Genomic DNA, 17,782 nt, shown 5'->3' with positions numbered 1-17,782 from the left:
GAAGGATTTTTTCAGAACCTACACCCATTCCTCCTGTTCTGTCCGCTTTAGTGGATGTGTGTTACTGACTTCAGTTTTCCTGATAGTCAGCCAGCTGTCCCTAAAAAGGCAGATAAGATGTATAAAGTTCCTTGGTCTTCTAAATTTTTATACAACATTTCCAAAACTGGCACACCAGCTATAGTCTTTGTTGACCCCACTGCTGCTAAGCACGTTGTTAAGTCCAATCCTTCTCCTTCTGGTAAGGATGGAGAAAATATTGATAGGTATGGGAAAAATGTCTGTACTTCTGCAACTTTTTTTTTCCAAAAACTTTTTGTTTCATGTCTTAACAACAAAATAATGCACAGCATATTGTATAATGGAATTTGGATAACTGGGCATAAGACTGAGCATATATTGACATGTAAAACAGGCAAAACTTAACAACAACAAAAAACCTTGATAAAGTGTATACATTATATACAAATTATACATTATATACAAATGTTAACCAAAGTGCTACCCTTAGGAGAGTTCAATAAGATGAGCAAGAAAATATAGAAGGAAGGTCTTCATATCTGAGTAAGAATATAGGGATTATTATTCACTATTAAGATCGAAAACTTTTTCCCATACTATTTTTAAGAGGGCAATCTTCTTAGGACTTTTCGATATAAATTTCTGTGCTGAAATGTATGTACGGACCAATTCCTTGAAGTTGTTCCAGCAGAGTTTAGAGCGATCTATCCAATTTTTAGTGATGTATAATTTCATAAGGGAGCATAGGGTAACCAGTACATGTGTGTCAAATTTAGAGAGATCTCTAGTAGGAATGTGAAGGATTGCTAGTTCCCAAGGAAGAGTCTATTTATGGTAACCCATTTTCTGTAATCGGACTTTCAGTGAGGTCCAAAGTTTATGTGAGTAGTTACAAAACCATAAAACATGTAGAAGGTCAGCTCTTGGGCATAAACAGCACAGGCAAGAGGGGGATTTCTTTGAATCAAACTTGTTTAATACCGAGGGAGTGTGGTACGCATTATTGCTGATCATTAGCTGGGTGTAAAAAAGTTTTTCAAAGGGGGAAAAATCTAAGGTTTTTTTTATTGCAGAGAGTTTGTTTCTCCGATAGCTGAGAGTTGTATTTGTCCCTTTATTTAGAGAAGAGACAGTTTGAATCGTGGATTATGGAATTTAGAAGTTTGTATGATTTGGAGAGTATTTTTTCCAGGAGTAACAGAGTTTGAATAACTGTGTCTAGTTTAGTAATATCTTGTTTATTTGCCGTAGTGTGGGCGAATTTTGATGTGACTAAGTCTCGCAGTTGCCGAAGAATAGTTAGGTATTTAAAGTTGACCTTTAAAATTGTGCGGAGATTAGTGAGTGATTCGTCTTTGTATTTAAGAATATCCCAAACTACAAGGTATTTAATGAGAGGGAAGTTAGAAAGGTTAATTGACATGTTGTTCAATTTAATGTTAGGCTTTAAGTGAAGAGGTTGTAATAACGGAAAAACATTGTCAAGCTTGATGAGTTTTAACAACTCTTGAAAGGAGCTAATTTTTTGTTTTAAGTATGTGGATAATTTAGAACGGTCTATATAGAGAGAAAAGGAAGGGTGACTGGGTTAATCTTCTTGGTTAAGATATGTTGATACCAGAGTTTAGCCCAGTTAGGGTAAGAATTGTATGCACTATGATTTAACTTCGAGATGGATAGAATTCTATTAGCACAGATAATTGTATGATAGAGTTGAAAGTTCGAGAGACTTATGCCACCCTTGTTTTTAGGGGATGTTAATTTAAGGTATGAAATCCTAACTGATTTGGGATACCAGATAAATTTGGCTAGCTCTTTGTTGATTTTGGAGAAGAAAGATTTAGGGATTATCTGGTCCGTGGCGTTGAACTGAAACAGAAGTCTGGGGAGTATATTCATCTTGATTATCGCAGATTTAGATAGAAGCGAAAGGTTCATTAGTTCCCATCTGCGTAGGTAAAGTGTTATTGTTGACCAGACTCTGAGCATATTGTTTTGGAATGTAGAGAGTTGGTTATGTTCAAAATGTACCCCTAGGTATTTAATGTCAAAGGTTGTCTGAAAGGGAGAGTTAGGGAAAAAATTTGGTTTATGGGAAGATGTGCAATTTCTTGAAATTAATCTGATAGTCTGAGGCCTTCGAGAATTTATTGATAGAGTTGACTATTTTATTGAGGTCTGTGTTAGGTATTTGAAAGTAGAGAGTTAAATCATCTGCAAAGGCAGACAGTAGTAATTTAGTATTTGATACTTTGGGGATCACATGGAAGGTGTTTTGGGCAATAAATAGAAAGAAAGGTTCTATGAATATATTAGAGAAAAGGGGATAGGGGGCAGCCCTGTCTTGTACCATTTTCGATCCTTATGGGTTTAGATAGAGTTTTGTTGATATATAAACAGGTGGAGGAGTTCTTATATAAAACCTTAATCATGTGTAGAAAGGCGGTAGGTATGTTGAGACAGGTCATAGTTTGAAAAAGGAAGTTCCAGTTTACTCTGTTGAAAGCTTTTGAAGCGTCTAGAGTTAGTGCATAAAGTGGATTTTTTTCTTTTTTGGTAAAATAAATAAGAGAATCCAGTGTCAAGGTGTTATCCCACGCATGTCTATGTGACATAAAACCTGCTTGTTCCGAGGAGATTAGAGAAGGGAAAACTTTTTTCAATCTGTTGGCCAGTAAAGAAGCTAGCATCTTAATATCAATGTTTATTAAGAAAATGGGCCTGTAATTATGGGGATCAGTTTTGTCTTTGTTATTTTTCAGAATTAGAATAGTTTTTGAGGTGTTCCAGTGTAAATCTGATATACCGTGCTTTATTATATAATTAAAAACCTTGAGAAGAATAGGGGAGACTGTTGAGCTAAAGGTTTTGAAGAATTCATTTGTGAAGCCGTCGGGGCCAGGGGATTTGCTTGTTTTTAAGTCTAGCAATAACATCTGAAATTTCCTGAAGGCTTAATGGAGCAGAAAGGATGTCGCTTTGACGTTCATTTAGGGAGGGGAATTTGATAGAACTCAAAAAGCTATCCGTAAAATGGTTGATCGAGGGATCCGTTTTCTTGGAGTAGATCTCTGAATACAAGGAAGTGAATAGCTGTGTTATTTCATAATTAGATTTATAGATTTTATTTTTGAACTGCAAGAATGAAATTTTAGGGAGAGTCTGATTATTTTTGATTATTCTTGCTAGGATTTTGGAGGGCGTTTGCGCCCATTCAGAATAAGTGGCGAGAAGTTTTTGTTGGTGTATGGAGAGATTTTGTTGGTGGAGATGCAGTAATTCTTTTTGTGAATCAGTTATTTCTTTGTATATACTGGGGTTTGGGTTAAGTCTATGTTGATTTTCAAGAGTAGAGATCTTTGATGTAAGGTTGGATTCTTTATTCTTATAGAGCTTCTCAAGATAAGAGGCTTTGCTGATTAGAATACCTCTGAGGTAAGCTTTACAGGCAGCCAATTGGATATCAGCTGGAATGTGTGACTTATCCAAATTAGAATTAGCATCGAGTAGTGTTTCATTAATTATTTGAATTATGCTCTTGTTAGAGAGCATGTTATTATTTAGTGTCCAGTTGTTATAGTGGGATATAGAGGGTGTACTTGAGTCATGAGTAAGTTTAAGGGAAATCCTTGAATGATCGGATAGAAACCTAGGTTCTGAGGAGTAAATAGTCTTCAAGTGAGAGAGAAAATCAGATATTAAGAAAAAATCTAGTCTTGACCATGCATTATAGCATTTTGAGTAATATGTATAAATTTCGGTTTTGGTAAAGTGCCCATTAAATGAGATTGGATCCACAAGATTAAGGTCAAACATGAACTCCTCAAGGGCAATAGATGCTTGACTATTATAAGAAGGGGATTTACTAGTACAATCTTTATCAGGGCAATGACAGCATTCCAGTCTCCTCCTACTATAATGTAGTGATCATTAAATGTAGAAAGGATAAGTGTTGATGGGTGCATGGACCATACAAATTGAAAAATAGAATTGGTTTATTAAGATTATGAAGTCGAGCAGTGAAGAAGCACCATCTCCCATTTTTGTCAAACTTCTGCTCCAAAATAGTCCCCTGAAAACTGTTCTTAATTATAATGGCCACACCTTTAGAGTTGGAGTCATTGCCCGCTGATGGTATATTTTTAATCCATTTTTTTTTACTCTTTGTTCCAATCTTCTCTGTGCATGTGTGTTTCTTGTAGGAAGCATATATTAGCCTGAGATTTAAAGAGTAAGTGAAAGAGGAGAGATTTTTTGGGTTTGTTATGAAGCCCTCTAACATTCCATGAATCAATATGAAGGGATAAGGCCATGCAGACTAGATATCATATAAAATGGAGAAGTAATGATTGGTGGTGTTAGAGATCTGGGGAAATATAGAGACTAAAGCCAAATACTTTGAGTGTAATGCAAGTTAATCAAAATAGGAGTGTCTCTCATCATGGTAGCATAGTATTCCATCATTACTACTCCGGTGCCTACCCACCCTGGCCCTTTAAGAGAAGGAATACATAGAGAATAGTAAAGAAAATAAGCAGTTTTGGTTAACAAAATAAACATTTTGGATGAAGCAGTGTTATATGAAGTCCTGAAAAGGACTAGTGTAACATTAGATACAACTATACATATGTACAAAACAAAACGTATCAAAATAACGGTCATACTAGGGGCCCAAAAGAAGAATCACTCCATGAGCTCCAAAAGAGATTAGGGAGTAATGAAAAAGGAAAGCAAATGTGTAAGTATAGCCAAGTAATCAAGAGTGTCTAGGGGGAAGTTTAGTGAGCATGTAAAGATTAGAGAAGAGCGCTTGAAAGGTAGAGGAGTAGTGAGCAAGAGTGTGTCTAAATAGGTTACAGAAGAGAACTGGGCGCTTAAACATTGTAAAGGTAATTAGAAGGATAAAGAAAAAATAGGGACAGGGTGAGAAAGAGTAAGTACAGGATAATCTGGTGTTAATTTAACTACTGTAATAGTTTGTTTAAAATATTGAGTATAAAGTTGACAATCACTATAAGACATTTGTCTGGTAAGTGAGTACACCATTTTCGGGTTTAGCTAAGATAGTTGCAGATAAAGAACAGGTAGTCTTCAGTTAAAATACACTGAGGCTTCATTGTATAGTCGTGTGTCTGGCAGAAATACTCGCAGTTGGTGTGAAGAAAAACTTGTCAAATCATAGCCAGAAAGAAGGAAAAAAAAAAAGTTACACATTTCCATTTTAAAATAAACTAACTAAAAAGTTCTACAATTTGCGCAACAATAGAATACATTCAGTTAGAAGAAGTCTTTTAGAATCTTGTCAGTGTATTTGTAGCGAGGATTTATTTTGAAGGAGCTTGTCGGCATTCTTCATCGGGAGGGCAGGTGAACCTCCAAAAATGCAATTCCTCACTGCCTCCGAATCTATCAGTAAGTCAATCATTGATAAGAAGTGACATTTGTTTGACTTATCCAACATATATAGCTATTAAAATATTGTATCGGCATCTGTGAGCACGATGTTGATGCGTATATGACCTTAAACGTCGTAGGAAGCTGAAAGGCATTTGCAGGGTATGAAGGAAGCGAAAGATTTGCGCATTAAGAACTGGTTAATATATTCAGTATATATGATTAACGCAGTGGTTAGCCCAACTTTCAAAAGGGATAAGTTGGCAGTTAGAACCCTTGTATATTTACAGGGGAGTGTCTATATGCCAGTATCTAGGGTGATTTTGGTGTCGCTATCAAAGTGGACACAAGTCAAGCATCTGGACGAAAACAACCGGAAGCCATCCATTTTAGATGCCCCGCAAGGAACTAGATCTGGAACCAGCACAGTTCCTCAACGAGGTAAGGACCTAGGATCAAAAATGTAATAAACCTATTAACAGTCCGTGACAGCTCTTAATAATGTTATTACAACGAGTGGGAATCCTTGAGTATCGAGCTTGAAAGGTGAGAGTAATGTATCCAATGCAGAGGTGTATCTTTAGTTTAATTGCAGTCAGCTTAATGTAAGTGATTGGATAGACATCTTCGAAGCAAGACAATTTATAGATCAGGGTATTTGTTGAAGACTTTAATAAAGATCTCTTTCGCTTCTTGTGGAGTAGTTGCTGTGAGTCTCTTGTCTTTGTATGTAAAGGATAAAGCGTTCGGATAGCACATCTGGAATTTAATATTCCGCTTGATCAAGTCTGCGCAGAACGGGGCAAGCTTTTGTCTGTTTGATTTAATTGATTGGGGCAGATCTTGAGAAAAGGTGAGCTTATGTTTATTCCATGTAAAGTGTTTTTGTTTTTTGGCAGATAGTAGAATTCTTTGGGTGTCTTGAAAGTTTAACAGCTTAGTGTAAATGTGACTGGGAGAAGTGGAGTCTTGACGTTTATGTAAGACTCTGTGTGCTCTCTCAATGACCAGACTCTCCGTGCTGTTTTCTGATCCCAGTAGCACTTCAAAAATCTGTTTGGTGATGGATAGTAGGTTCTGGTTATCATATGTTTCTGGTAGATCTCTGATTAATATGTTGTTGCGGTGACTTCTCACCTCCAGATCTGTTATTTTTGATTGCATCTCCGACAGCAAAGTGTCTTTGGCGCGCAGGTCATCCGATAGAGATTGGATCAGGGTCTCGTTGGCCTGGTTCTTATGCTCGAGTGTGTCTACTCCATCTATTATTTGATTAATAGATTTGCCAAAGCTAGTAAGTTGTTCAGAAAAGCTTTGTATAGCTGATTGGATAGGTTGTAATGCTAGTTTCAGATCATCGAGGTGGAAATTAGGATCAGATTTCCCTTTGGCGGCTGTTTTGTTGGTGTCCGCTGGCTGCTTGATGGTTCTCTGTCTTTTTGATACTATATCCTTTTCAGGAGAAAGTACAGAGGAGATTTTTGCTTTAATAGCTTGTGTTTCCATGTTGTCCACGTTGTCAGCCATGCCTCAGATGTGATGGAATTTAATATGTAGTCGTGGATGCAGGGGCCCATACACATGGCGCAGATCCCAGATGCAAGAATGAGTTAAAATAGCTTATCTTTTGGTTGTTTTATCTCAGAAGACTACCGATTTTAGCGTATCAAGGTAGAATAACAATCCTTCACTAAAACGGTGATATTTGGCGTTATGAGCGGCTTAAATTACCGGTAGCTATATTTTGTATCAGGAGCTGTATGGTTAGGGTGTAGACTAGATGACCACCATCTTGGAATCGTACTTCTGCAACTTTGATTTTTTATCATTTTGAAATCTAAGGTTCATATGTTAGTTTGTTTTGACAAATTGTGCAAGTATGAGGAATATTTTATCTACAGTTTCTTCATGTGAGAAAAATCTTTAACTGTGCAAAAGAAGAAACTGCTCGTTGTTTGCAGTATATGTGCATGTCTTTGATAATACTTCCAATGCTATGGCCACTGGTACTGTTTTAAGGAGGTTTGCTTGGCTGCATTCTAAGAACCTTCCAGATGATGATAAAAATGAGATTTTAAATGCTCTGTTCGATAGAAATTTAGTGTTTGGCCCCTCTGATGTAGAGGTGATCATAAAGTGTGATGAAAGATACAAGCTGATCCAGGGAATCTCTTAAGACTTTCAGTTGCCCTTTTTCCATCTTGTCCAAGGAATTTTCTTTCTCCTGTTCCATTTTTGGAAGAAAACAGATTAAACAGTCTCAAAATAATTCAGGAGGAGTGGTAAGGGGATTCCAAAAAAAAGTCTCTAACCTCCCCAAACCTAGGGCAGTTCAGTATGTCTGAATGATTATTCAAGAGACCTTGTGACCCACTTCACCCTGGCCCCATCTTTCTTCTAGAAAGTCTTAATCTCCATTTTTCTCTTTGGCAACAGATTGCTTCAGACATATGGGTTCTAAATATCATTCATCAAGGTTACAGATGGCACTGGATGAAATTCCTCCTTTTCGGGGGGGGGGTACTCCTTTCTCCAGATCAGTCTTTTGTTTCTACCTGCTGTCTCAAGGACTGAGAGAACCAGTTCCTCCTCCTCAAGTGAGGAAGAATTTTTATTCAAGGATATTCCTAGTGCCAGAGAAAAAAAAATGCCAGGAGACCAGTTTTGCATCTTTCTTTCCTAAACCTGTTTGGGACACTAATTCAATATTTTGTTGTTTTAACAACCTGTTAACTCTTCTTCCTTTTTACAGTTTCCTGGTAACACTAGACTTATAAGATGATTATCACCACATCCCTGTTCATCTAGACTTTGGACATTTCTTAATGTTTTGTATGTCTGGATCACATTATCAGTTGTCTACCTTAACCTTTGAACTATCCACTTCACTAACAGTGTTCACAAAGTGTCTAGCTGCAGTTATAGCTCATTGCAGGCTACAGTGTATCCACATTTTTCCATATTTAGATGATTTGATTATCTTAGAGTCTTTTTCAAAGTATAAGAATCTCTTTTGGGTGAGAGATCTCTTACACAATCTGAGATTCCAAGCGAACAATCAAAAGTCTTTCTTGGCTCCCTCACACAGGATTATATTCTTAAGGTGTTAACTAGACACCTCAGTTTGAAGAGCTTTTCTTCCACAGAAAAAAATTGATCCTTATTTAGATCTGTTTCTAAGGTTTTCCTCTCAAACTACAGTCACTGTGAGGGAATAAATCAGGTTTTGGGTCTCATGGCATGCGTTTCTCATGATACCCCTGGCAAGACTCCACACGAGAAAGATACAGTTGTATCTGAAATCTTTTTGGTCCCAACATCAACCCCATTTATCTTTTCACATCCCAGTGCTGGAGTTTGTCGGAAGAGAACTCTTTTGGTGGAGACAACAAATATCCTTAAATTCAGGTCACCCTTGCTCCCGCTCCACTCCAAAGCAGTCTGTCACCACAGACTCTTCAGACTTTGCTTGAGGGGTAATTTCAGGAGGGATAAAAGTGCAGGGGGTGTGCAACACCAAGGACAGATGAAAGCACACAAATATCTAGGAGATGTTTGCCCTGATAAGGGCACTCAACTCTCTGAACCATCTTTAGCCCCCCCGGGACCTCTTCAAAGTGGTTTCAGACAATACCACAGTCTTATAGTATATCAGCAAGTAAGGAGGAACCCATTTGTACCCTCTTTGCAGACTAGCCATGTTAGCTTGGGATATAGCTTCTCACCATAATCTCATCTGCAGGCATCCTACATTCTGTCAAAGCACAACAGTGTGGCAGCCAAGCTCATCAGGACCAGGGCATTCCTCAAGTAGACCATTTTACCTCCTTTTTGAACACTCATCTGGCAAGAGTATTTTATGCAAAAAGGCCCAGAAGTCAGATGCCTTTTCTTTTCTTTGGACTGGAATGCTACTTCTTACCCTTTCCATTATCATATACATATCTATTAATTCCCATACTTTGGATTGGTAAACTACAGCCTGACCAAACCTGGTGCGTTGTCGTTTCAGTATGTTAACATCCATCAGTCAGGACCTTTTACATATCCAATAATTCCCACACTTAAGATTGGAAAACTGCAGCCCGCCAAAACCTAGTACATTGGTGTTTAAGCATATGTCACCATAATGATACGTCCTGAAATGTGAATCGGCCATTATGAGCCAATAATCAGCCACTCATGGCCCACACACCCCCAGCTTATAGCAATATGATTGGCTCAAGCCCTGTCCACCATTCAAAACTCACCATCCTCGCACCTATTCTACTTGGGAACAGGATTCCCCAGTTGGCCCCCCTCCCCTTCCAACCATAGACTGTTATTCCATTTCCACACCAATCCAATTCCACTCAAACATCCGCCAATAACACTGGCCCCTTTGTTCATCTGACCTATCTTTGGAATCATTGATGGTTAGTGACATTCTCAGACCAATAATAATTCTGATTTAACAAAGACGGCCAGTCGCAAAATAAGATGAAAAAGAGTTCGTCACCACTTAGTGATTAATGATGTATATTTTTTGAACGTTTGCAAACGGACCAATATTAAGCCTGTGTTAATGAAAATAACCAATTACATAGTAAATGTTGAATGGTAGAGTTAATGTACTCTGAATATTTGACTACAAATTTATACCACTATATGTTGAATTGTTAATAGTTTGTGAAAGCACAAGCACCTGTATCATTATAGCCATACAGCACTCATCTGCCTGTAATAGAGAAAGAGTTCCTCAGTAAATCATCTTTTGAATTTCTGGATCAAGGAATCGTTTATTTTTATTTTAAGTTTTTAATTTGATAATTATTGTTACTGGTCAAACTGTGTGTGTGCTTTTTTTCAAACTTGTTTTGCAACTTTTTTTTCCAATTTTCTTGAGACCGTTCAAACTATTTTCCAGTCTTCTGAACTTGGGACCAATTATTTTTCCATGCTATGGTTATTTTCCAGTCCAGAGCATAGTATACCCTTTCCACTAATATCCAGGTTACTTCAGAAGATTCAGAAGGAATCCCCAAAGATCATTGTCGTGACTCCGTTCTTGCTTAGACAACTGTGGTTCTCCCTTCTTTTAGAAATGGTCAGGGACAATTGCCGCAAACTTCCTCACAAGAACAGGGATGATGGATGCACTCAGACATAATCATTTTCAATTGACTGTCTGGATGATAAGGACTTAATTCCTTTTATACACCTGTTTACTTAAGACATACAGCAGGTAGTAATGGAGGCAAGAAAGCTTGCTACTAGAAAATCGTATATTAACAAATGGAAAAGGTGATGTCCTTCAAGGATGCATCTGCAGTCATCACATATGGGTTGTCCTGCCTCAGGCAGCCCTTCGGTCGGCCGGATTCCAAAGTCTGGGTCCGGCGTCGGCTGATGTCGCCTTTACCCTGACGTCAGAGCGCCTGGGGTATAAAAGCGTCAGCCGACGCCATCTTCCTCAGTCTTTCTTGCCGCATGGTGCCCGAAGCAGAAGCATTTCGCAAGTGCCGGTCGGCCAGCTCCTGTAATTCAGCTACCGAAGACTTCAAAGCTGGTACCCGCTGGGGACTCTTTCTTGCCTCAGCCAATGTCAGATAAAATTAATAATTGCTTAACTTGTGGGAAACAAATACCTCATAAGGATTTCCACTCTTACTGCCTCCCCTGCCTAGGCCCAGACCACGACGTCTCGGCCTGTTCAGCCTGTGCTTCCTTCAACTGACGCACTCTTAGACGTCGGGCGGAGTTTGCAGATGAATTTTTTGGGGCTAGTTTTGCTTACAATATGCCGTCTGAGACTCCGACTTCACATTTAACAAAGAAACGGAAGGACAAGGACCGACACACGCGGGCCGTGGTTTCGGCTGAAACCACGGCCAGGCCTACCGCGAGTGTCTCGGTCTCGGCTGAAACAGAGTCCTTGGTACTTCCGACCTCCGAAACTGCTCAACCGACAACCTCGGCCCCGGAGGCCCCTACTGAGTCGGTTATTGAATCTCCATTAGAAACTGGTGTCCTGGAACCTTCCGACACCATTCCTCTAGACAAAACTACACCAGCACATGGTGCAGCCAGGCCTCCTGCATCCATGTCCATAAAGGCATTCTCAAGGGCTAAAGCTGCTAAACACTCAAAAGCTTTGCCTCCCAGGGTTATCACTCAGGGACACACTACAGGTTCACAGATCCTAAGTTTAGCAGAGGACCTTATTTCCTTAATTAGGGGCTCACAGCCTCATCCGGACAGGGGCTCTCAACCTCCTCCAGATAAAAGGCCCAGGGTTGAGCCCTCTGATCCCCACTCCTCAGATGAGGCCTCTGATGGCTCTGCTCTCTCTGACTACCAGGAGGAGGCTTTTTCGGCCTACCAGGATTCTGATGCAGAGGAATCTATCCCTTCGGCCTCCCCTCCTGAAGAGCTGTCCTTCGGGGAGACTCTTCACACTATGAGAGAGCATTTCCAATGGCAGGGCCAGGAATTCTCTGATTCAAGGAAGAGATTAAGGGCTTTCTTGCATTTGCCTCAGCATAGACCTTTGGCTATTCCTCCTGTTTTGAATGTCATTGATGATGTGTACTCTGAGTCTAGCACAACCCCTGACACTCTTCCTCCGGCTCCTGTCAAACCCGATAGGTACTACAGGTTCCCGGACTCGCATCTTTTCCTTTACAAGGCCCACTCTGCTGATCCAGAAACTATTTCCCAGGGCCCTAAAGGGGTTGCAGCTGCCACTACTAAAATCCACTCCCAGTCTGAAAGGGAGTCCAGGGCTTTAGAGAGATGGGGTAAAAAAGTGTATACTTCTGCTACTCTTTCTATGAGGGCTTTAAATTGTCAATTTCATATGATACAGTACCAAGAGTATTTGTTAGATGAATTGCATAAAAAACTGTCTTCACCTGAACCCCTAGATCGCAAATCACTTCAGGATCTGGTACATAACTCCCAACAGGTTAGCAACCATTTCTTGCATTGTGGTTATGATGCATTGGAAGCTTCATGTAGGTCAGCTATGACAGGTGCAGTCATACGTAGGCATGCTTGGCTGAAGGAACAATCTCTGCCAGACCATGTTAAAGCAAAGCTTTTGGATGCTCCACTGGAAAAGCAAAAGTTATTTGGCTCCACTGCTCAGGAGGTCTTAAAGAAATTTGAAGAAAAGACAAAATCTGTACAAACAGTCAAAGATTTTCTCCAAGTCCAACTACCAAGATTCAGCAGAAATTGGCCTTCCAAGAATTGGTCCTTTCCAGACAGAGAGATTTCAGACAGGCAAGAACAGGTGTGCCAGAGGTAGAGGGCAAGCTAGAGGCTCCTACAGAGGACGTCAATGGCAGCCTCCCAACCAGAGAGGTAGTGCAGGACCTACAACTGCTGCACAAGGACATACTCAATGACTTTACTTTGACACCGCCAACCAGGGCTCAATTGGAAGCACCTTTGGGCGGAAAGCTTTCTTTATTCTCAGAAAATTGGCACAGTATTACAAGGGACAAATGGACACTACAAATAGACAAAGGATACAGGTTCCATTTCCACACATTACCAAAAAGAAAAGGCATGCCAGACCTGCCACCAAATCAAAGGGCAGAGGCTTTGAAACAAATCTCCAACTTAATGCAAATGAAAGCTATAGAAAAGGTTCCTCTTTCAGAACAAGGCCAAGGATTTTACTCCAGACTATTCCTTGTTCCAAGAAAAGAAAAGCAATGGAGGCCTATTCTCGACTTGTCTGCACTGAATACTTATCTCATTGTGCCAAAATTCAAAATGCTGACTCTACAGCAACTCCTTCCCATGCTGGGCAAGGGGTCTTGGCTGGTAACTCTGGACCTCAAGGAGGCATACCTGCATGTCCCTATCAGACAAAGTTGCAGAAGACACCTCAGATTTCTTGCAGGTTCAGAGCATTATCAATTCTCAGCATTGCCCTTTGGCTTATCTACTGCGCCCAGAGTATTCACGAAATGCCTGGCATCAGTAATTGCACACTGCAGACTTCAGGGGATTCAAATATACCCATATCTGGATGACTGCCTTATACAAGCGGACAGCCAACAAACTTTGGTAAAACACTTGAATTATGCCATCCACCTACTTCAGGCCTTGGGATTGTACAGTCAACATTCACAAGTCAAGACTTGTTCCATCCCAAAGAATAACTTTTCTGGGTGCGAATCTAGACACAACCACCCAGATGGCTTTCCTCACAGAAGAAACAGTCAACTACCGGATTACTTCAAAAATCTGTCAAGACAAACTCAGCTGACTGCAAGGAAAATCCTGCAGGCCTTGGGTTACATGGCTTATTGCATTCTTCTGATTCCACAAGCAAGGCTGCATATGAGGAAACTACAATGGTACCTAAGGAGTGTATGGACTCAGCACAGTCACAGCTTGGAAACTTTGATACCACTCATTCCATGCCTTCAAAAGGAATTTCTGTGGTGGGCTCAAGCAAGCCAGTCAAACAGGGGTCTGCCCTTCAGCAAACCAATAGCCAGCCAAACCATTACAATGGACGCTTCAGACCACGGATGGGGAGCGCACATGGAGAGCAGATGCATTCAAGGACTGCGGTCACAAAAAGAGCTACGCATACACATAAACCAAAAGGAAATGCTGGCAGTGATACATGCAATCGAGGCCTTCAAACTCTTTCTGCATCAAGGCCACCTGCTAATAAGGACAGACAACACCACAGTTATGTGGTACATAAACAAGCAAGGAGGCACCCATTCCTACCCTCTTTGCAGACTGGCAATGAATCTATGGGAACTTTCCTTGAAACTCAATATAGAGCTGCAATCCCAGTTTGTGCCAGGAAAGGACAATATACTGGCGGACAGTTAAGCAGAAACATCATGGATGCACACGAATGGATGCTGCACCCAGACATATTCCTTCAGATAACACAATCATGGGGGAGGCCGGACATAGATCTCTTTGCCTCCCCCCACAATCATCCGCTGAAGAAATTCTGCTCAAGGACATACCACCCACAAGCATGGAAAGTGGACTCTTTCAGCTGGAGAACTCTAACAGTGTATGCATTTCCACCTCTTCCATTAATGACCAAGGTCTTACTGAAGATCAGGACAGAGCAGCCAAAAGTGATTCTGATAGCTCCGGACTGGCCAAGACAGCACTGGTACCCACTGTTAAAGAGCATGTCACGCACTAAACCATGGCCTCTTCCACAATGGCCACTTCTCCTGAATCTGCACAATTACAAAACTCTGCATTCCAACCTGAAAACCTTGCAACTAACAGCCTGGAAAATACCTTGATTCCTTCCCAGGATAAGCTATCCAAGAGATTGAAGGATATCATCGTGGAAGCTCGCCGGCCTTCTACAAGAAAGGCATATTCAGCAAAATGGAAAATATTTCACACTTGGAGCACCACAAAGGGCCTAGATGCAAAAGTGATGAACATGGCACATATCCTGGAATACTTAGCAGAAATGCTCCACAATGGCCTGTCTTACTCTTCCATTAAAATTCATGCTTCAGCAATTTCAGCAGAGTACAATACTGATCCACCTGTCTTCTCTCATCCTCTCCTAAGACAGTTTCTAAGAGGAATTAAAAACATCAATCCTCCAAGGAAACCACCAGTGCCTACTTGGGACCTTAACTTCGTGTTGGAAAAACTAACACTGCCTCCCTTTGAACCAGCAGCGTCTGCAGAACTACAGTTCCTGTCTTGGAAGACTGCCTTCCTTCTGGCCATAACCTCAGCAAGAAGAGTATCTGAGTTACAGGCCCTCATGGCAGTACAGCCATTTCTTATTTTTCATCAGGACAGAGTCTCATTGAGAACCAATCCTTCATTTATGCCAAAGGGGGTATCCAGGGTCTCATTAAACCAAGCTATTCACCTGCCTACCTTCTTTCCAAATCCACAAAACAAAGGGGAAAAGCTTCTGCACACCCTGGACATACACAGACAGTTGCGCTACTACTTGGACAGAACTGAAAGTTACAGAAAAGCTGACCAGCTGTTTGTAGCATATGCTGCTGGTGCCCAAGGAAAAGCAGTTTCCAAACAGACAATTTCAAAATGGATAGTGAATTGCATTTGTTTCTGTTACTCCTTTCATGGAAAAACTGTGCCAGCTAACATTAGACCTCATTCCACCAGAGCCACAGCCACCTCCACAGCCTTCTTAAGAGGGGTGGCTACCAAGGACATTTTAGAAGCTGCTACATGGAGCTCCGTGCATACATTTTCCAAGCATTACAATTTACCTTTATATTCCAGATCCAGAGCAGGCTTTGCTATGGCAGTCCTGCAGGGCATTTTAGCTACACCATCCTTTACATAGATCCTTCACCCCCAGATTGGCTATGGTATTCTACCCATATGTGATGACTGCAGATGCATCCTTGAAGGACATAGCACAGTTTTGTACCTACCAAAAATGTAGATGTCCGATAGGTATGCATCTGCAGTCAAGTTTACCCTCCCTCCTTCCCCTCTGTGGTATTTATTGGGTACTTTTCCCTCTCATAGCTAGCTGGGGTTATCTATTATGGTGTATTTGTTTTATATATATATATATATATATATATTTACATATATTTTTCTGTGCATTTTTGGAATTTATTGCATTTCTCCAAATTTAGCCTTCCTTAGAGGGCACCTGGCATCTGGGGCAAGAAAAACTGAGGAAGATGGCGTCGGCTGACACTTTTATACCCCAGGCGCTCGGACGTCGGGGTAAGGGCGACATCAGCCGACGCCGGACTAGGACTTTGGAACTGCTGGATCAAGGGCTGCCTGAGGCAGGACAACCCATATGTGATGACTGCAGATGCATACCTATCGGACATCTACATTTATGGTAGGTACAAAACTGTACTTTCTAGTTGGTGTCATCAGCATAACCAGCACCCATTCAGGGTTAGTTGTTCACTGGTTGTATAATATTTGTGTGAGTTACTATCTTATAGCTATTCTTTTTTCTCTGTCAAGATTCATTTAAAGGCCTTTCATTACGTCTGCCCATAGATCCTTCTCTTTCAAGGCAGTCTCTTGTCAAAATGTTCTTGAAAGGGGTCTTGCATAAGAGGTCTCAAAGTAAACCAGGTGGTCCATCCATGGGATCTTAATTTTGCATTAGACGCTAACACTTTCTCCATTTGAAGCAGCTAATCTGGCTGACTTGAGGTCCTTAGCATAGGAAACAATTTTACTGATTGCTGTCACCTCTGCAACAAGGGAATTTGAGTTGCAAGCTGTTACATCCCTCATTTTCCATAGGAACAGGGTTTCTTTGGGAACTATCCTTTTATGTCCAAAGTGGTATCCAAATTTACTTTAAACCAAACTTTCCTTCTCACTGTTTTCTTTACTGAATGTAAAAGTGAGGGAAAAAGGCTACTGCATACTTTGTATGTCTGCAGACAACTCTGGTACTATCTTGACAGAACTCTCTTTCTGTGTGGGTGTCTCTCTCTCTCTCCCCTCTCTCTCTCTCTCAATGGTTGTCTAAAGCTGTTACATTTTATTATATTCAGCGTAACAAATCTATTCCAGGCAGGGTCAAGGCTGTGTATGCCAGGGCTCTTTGGAAATGGTTGGATTCTACAAATATTCTAGAAGCTTCTACTTTGACATTTCTAGAGACTTTTGCAAGGCACTGTAAGCTTGATTCCTTCTCTAGTTCCAAGTCAAGCTTTCCTAAGACCACTATCCAAGGGTTCCTGTAATCTGACTTCCGCATTCCAAATGTAGTAGCTAAGGTATTCTACCCATATAGCTAAGGCTACTGCAGCAGTGGTCAATATGATGAACATTGTGTAGCTGTGTAAGTTGAACTTAATTTAACGGTTCATGTTCAAATGAAAACTGCTGCAGTAGCTGTTCAAATGAAAACTGCTGCAGTAGCCGCTCACGCCCGCCATCTCCCTTTTTTTTGGTGTGTTTTTATGTCAGGGTATGGGCATTGGTTTTGCTGTTCCTTGCATAGTCCTTTTAGGGCTCATCCTCCCTCTTTCTGCTGGCAGGAAAACTCTAAAATGTTTCACACCCAAAGTTGTCTTTTAGTTAACTCAGTTCAAGCTACTTAACAGTTTGGTTACGTGGAAGGTGCCTTGAAGCTTTGGAAGCTGACTGGCCATTATATCCTTGGCAGGTTATAACCCATATAGCTAAGGCTACTGCAGTAGTTATCCATCAAACATCTACTCTTTCCTGGTTCAACTTACACAACTGTACTTTCACACCCATTACATTATTAGTGTTACCCTATCCACATACATCTGCAGAATATTCTTTCAACATAGATATCAACCTACCATCCCCATCCAGTGTGCTATTTGATTGCAGTGCTTTTGGCATCCTTTGGACATTCTAACAAGATTAT

The 17,782-nt window shown here is 40.6% G+C and overlaps 1 protein-coding gene across 3 annotated transcripts in view; it reads left to right on the top strand.

The window, feature by feature from the left end:
• CFAP20 (cilia and flagella associated protein 20) overlaps positions 1-17,782 on the top strand; it is a 476,007-nt gene that overhangs the window by 390,794 nt on the left and 67,431 nt on the right. The gene's annotated exons all lie outside the window — the stretch shown is intronic.

The sequence above is a fragment of the Protopterus annectens genome, chromosome 8.part0 (assembly GCF_019279795.1).
Source record: "Protopterus annectens isolate FY-2018-M chromosome 8.part0, PAN1.0, whole genome shotgun sequence".
Taxonomy (NCBI): Eukaryota; Metazoa; Chordata; order Ceratodontiformes; family Protopteridae; genus Protopterus; species Protopterus annectens.
Note: the sequence above shows the minus strand (reverse complement) of the source record. Positions and strands in the feature narration are given on the sequence as shown.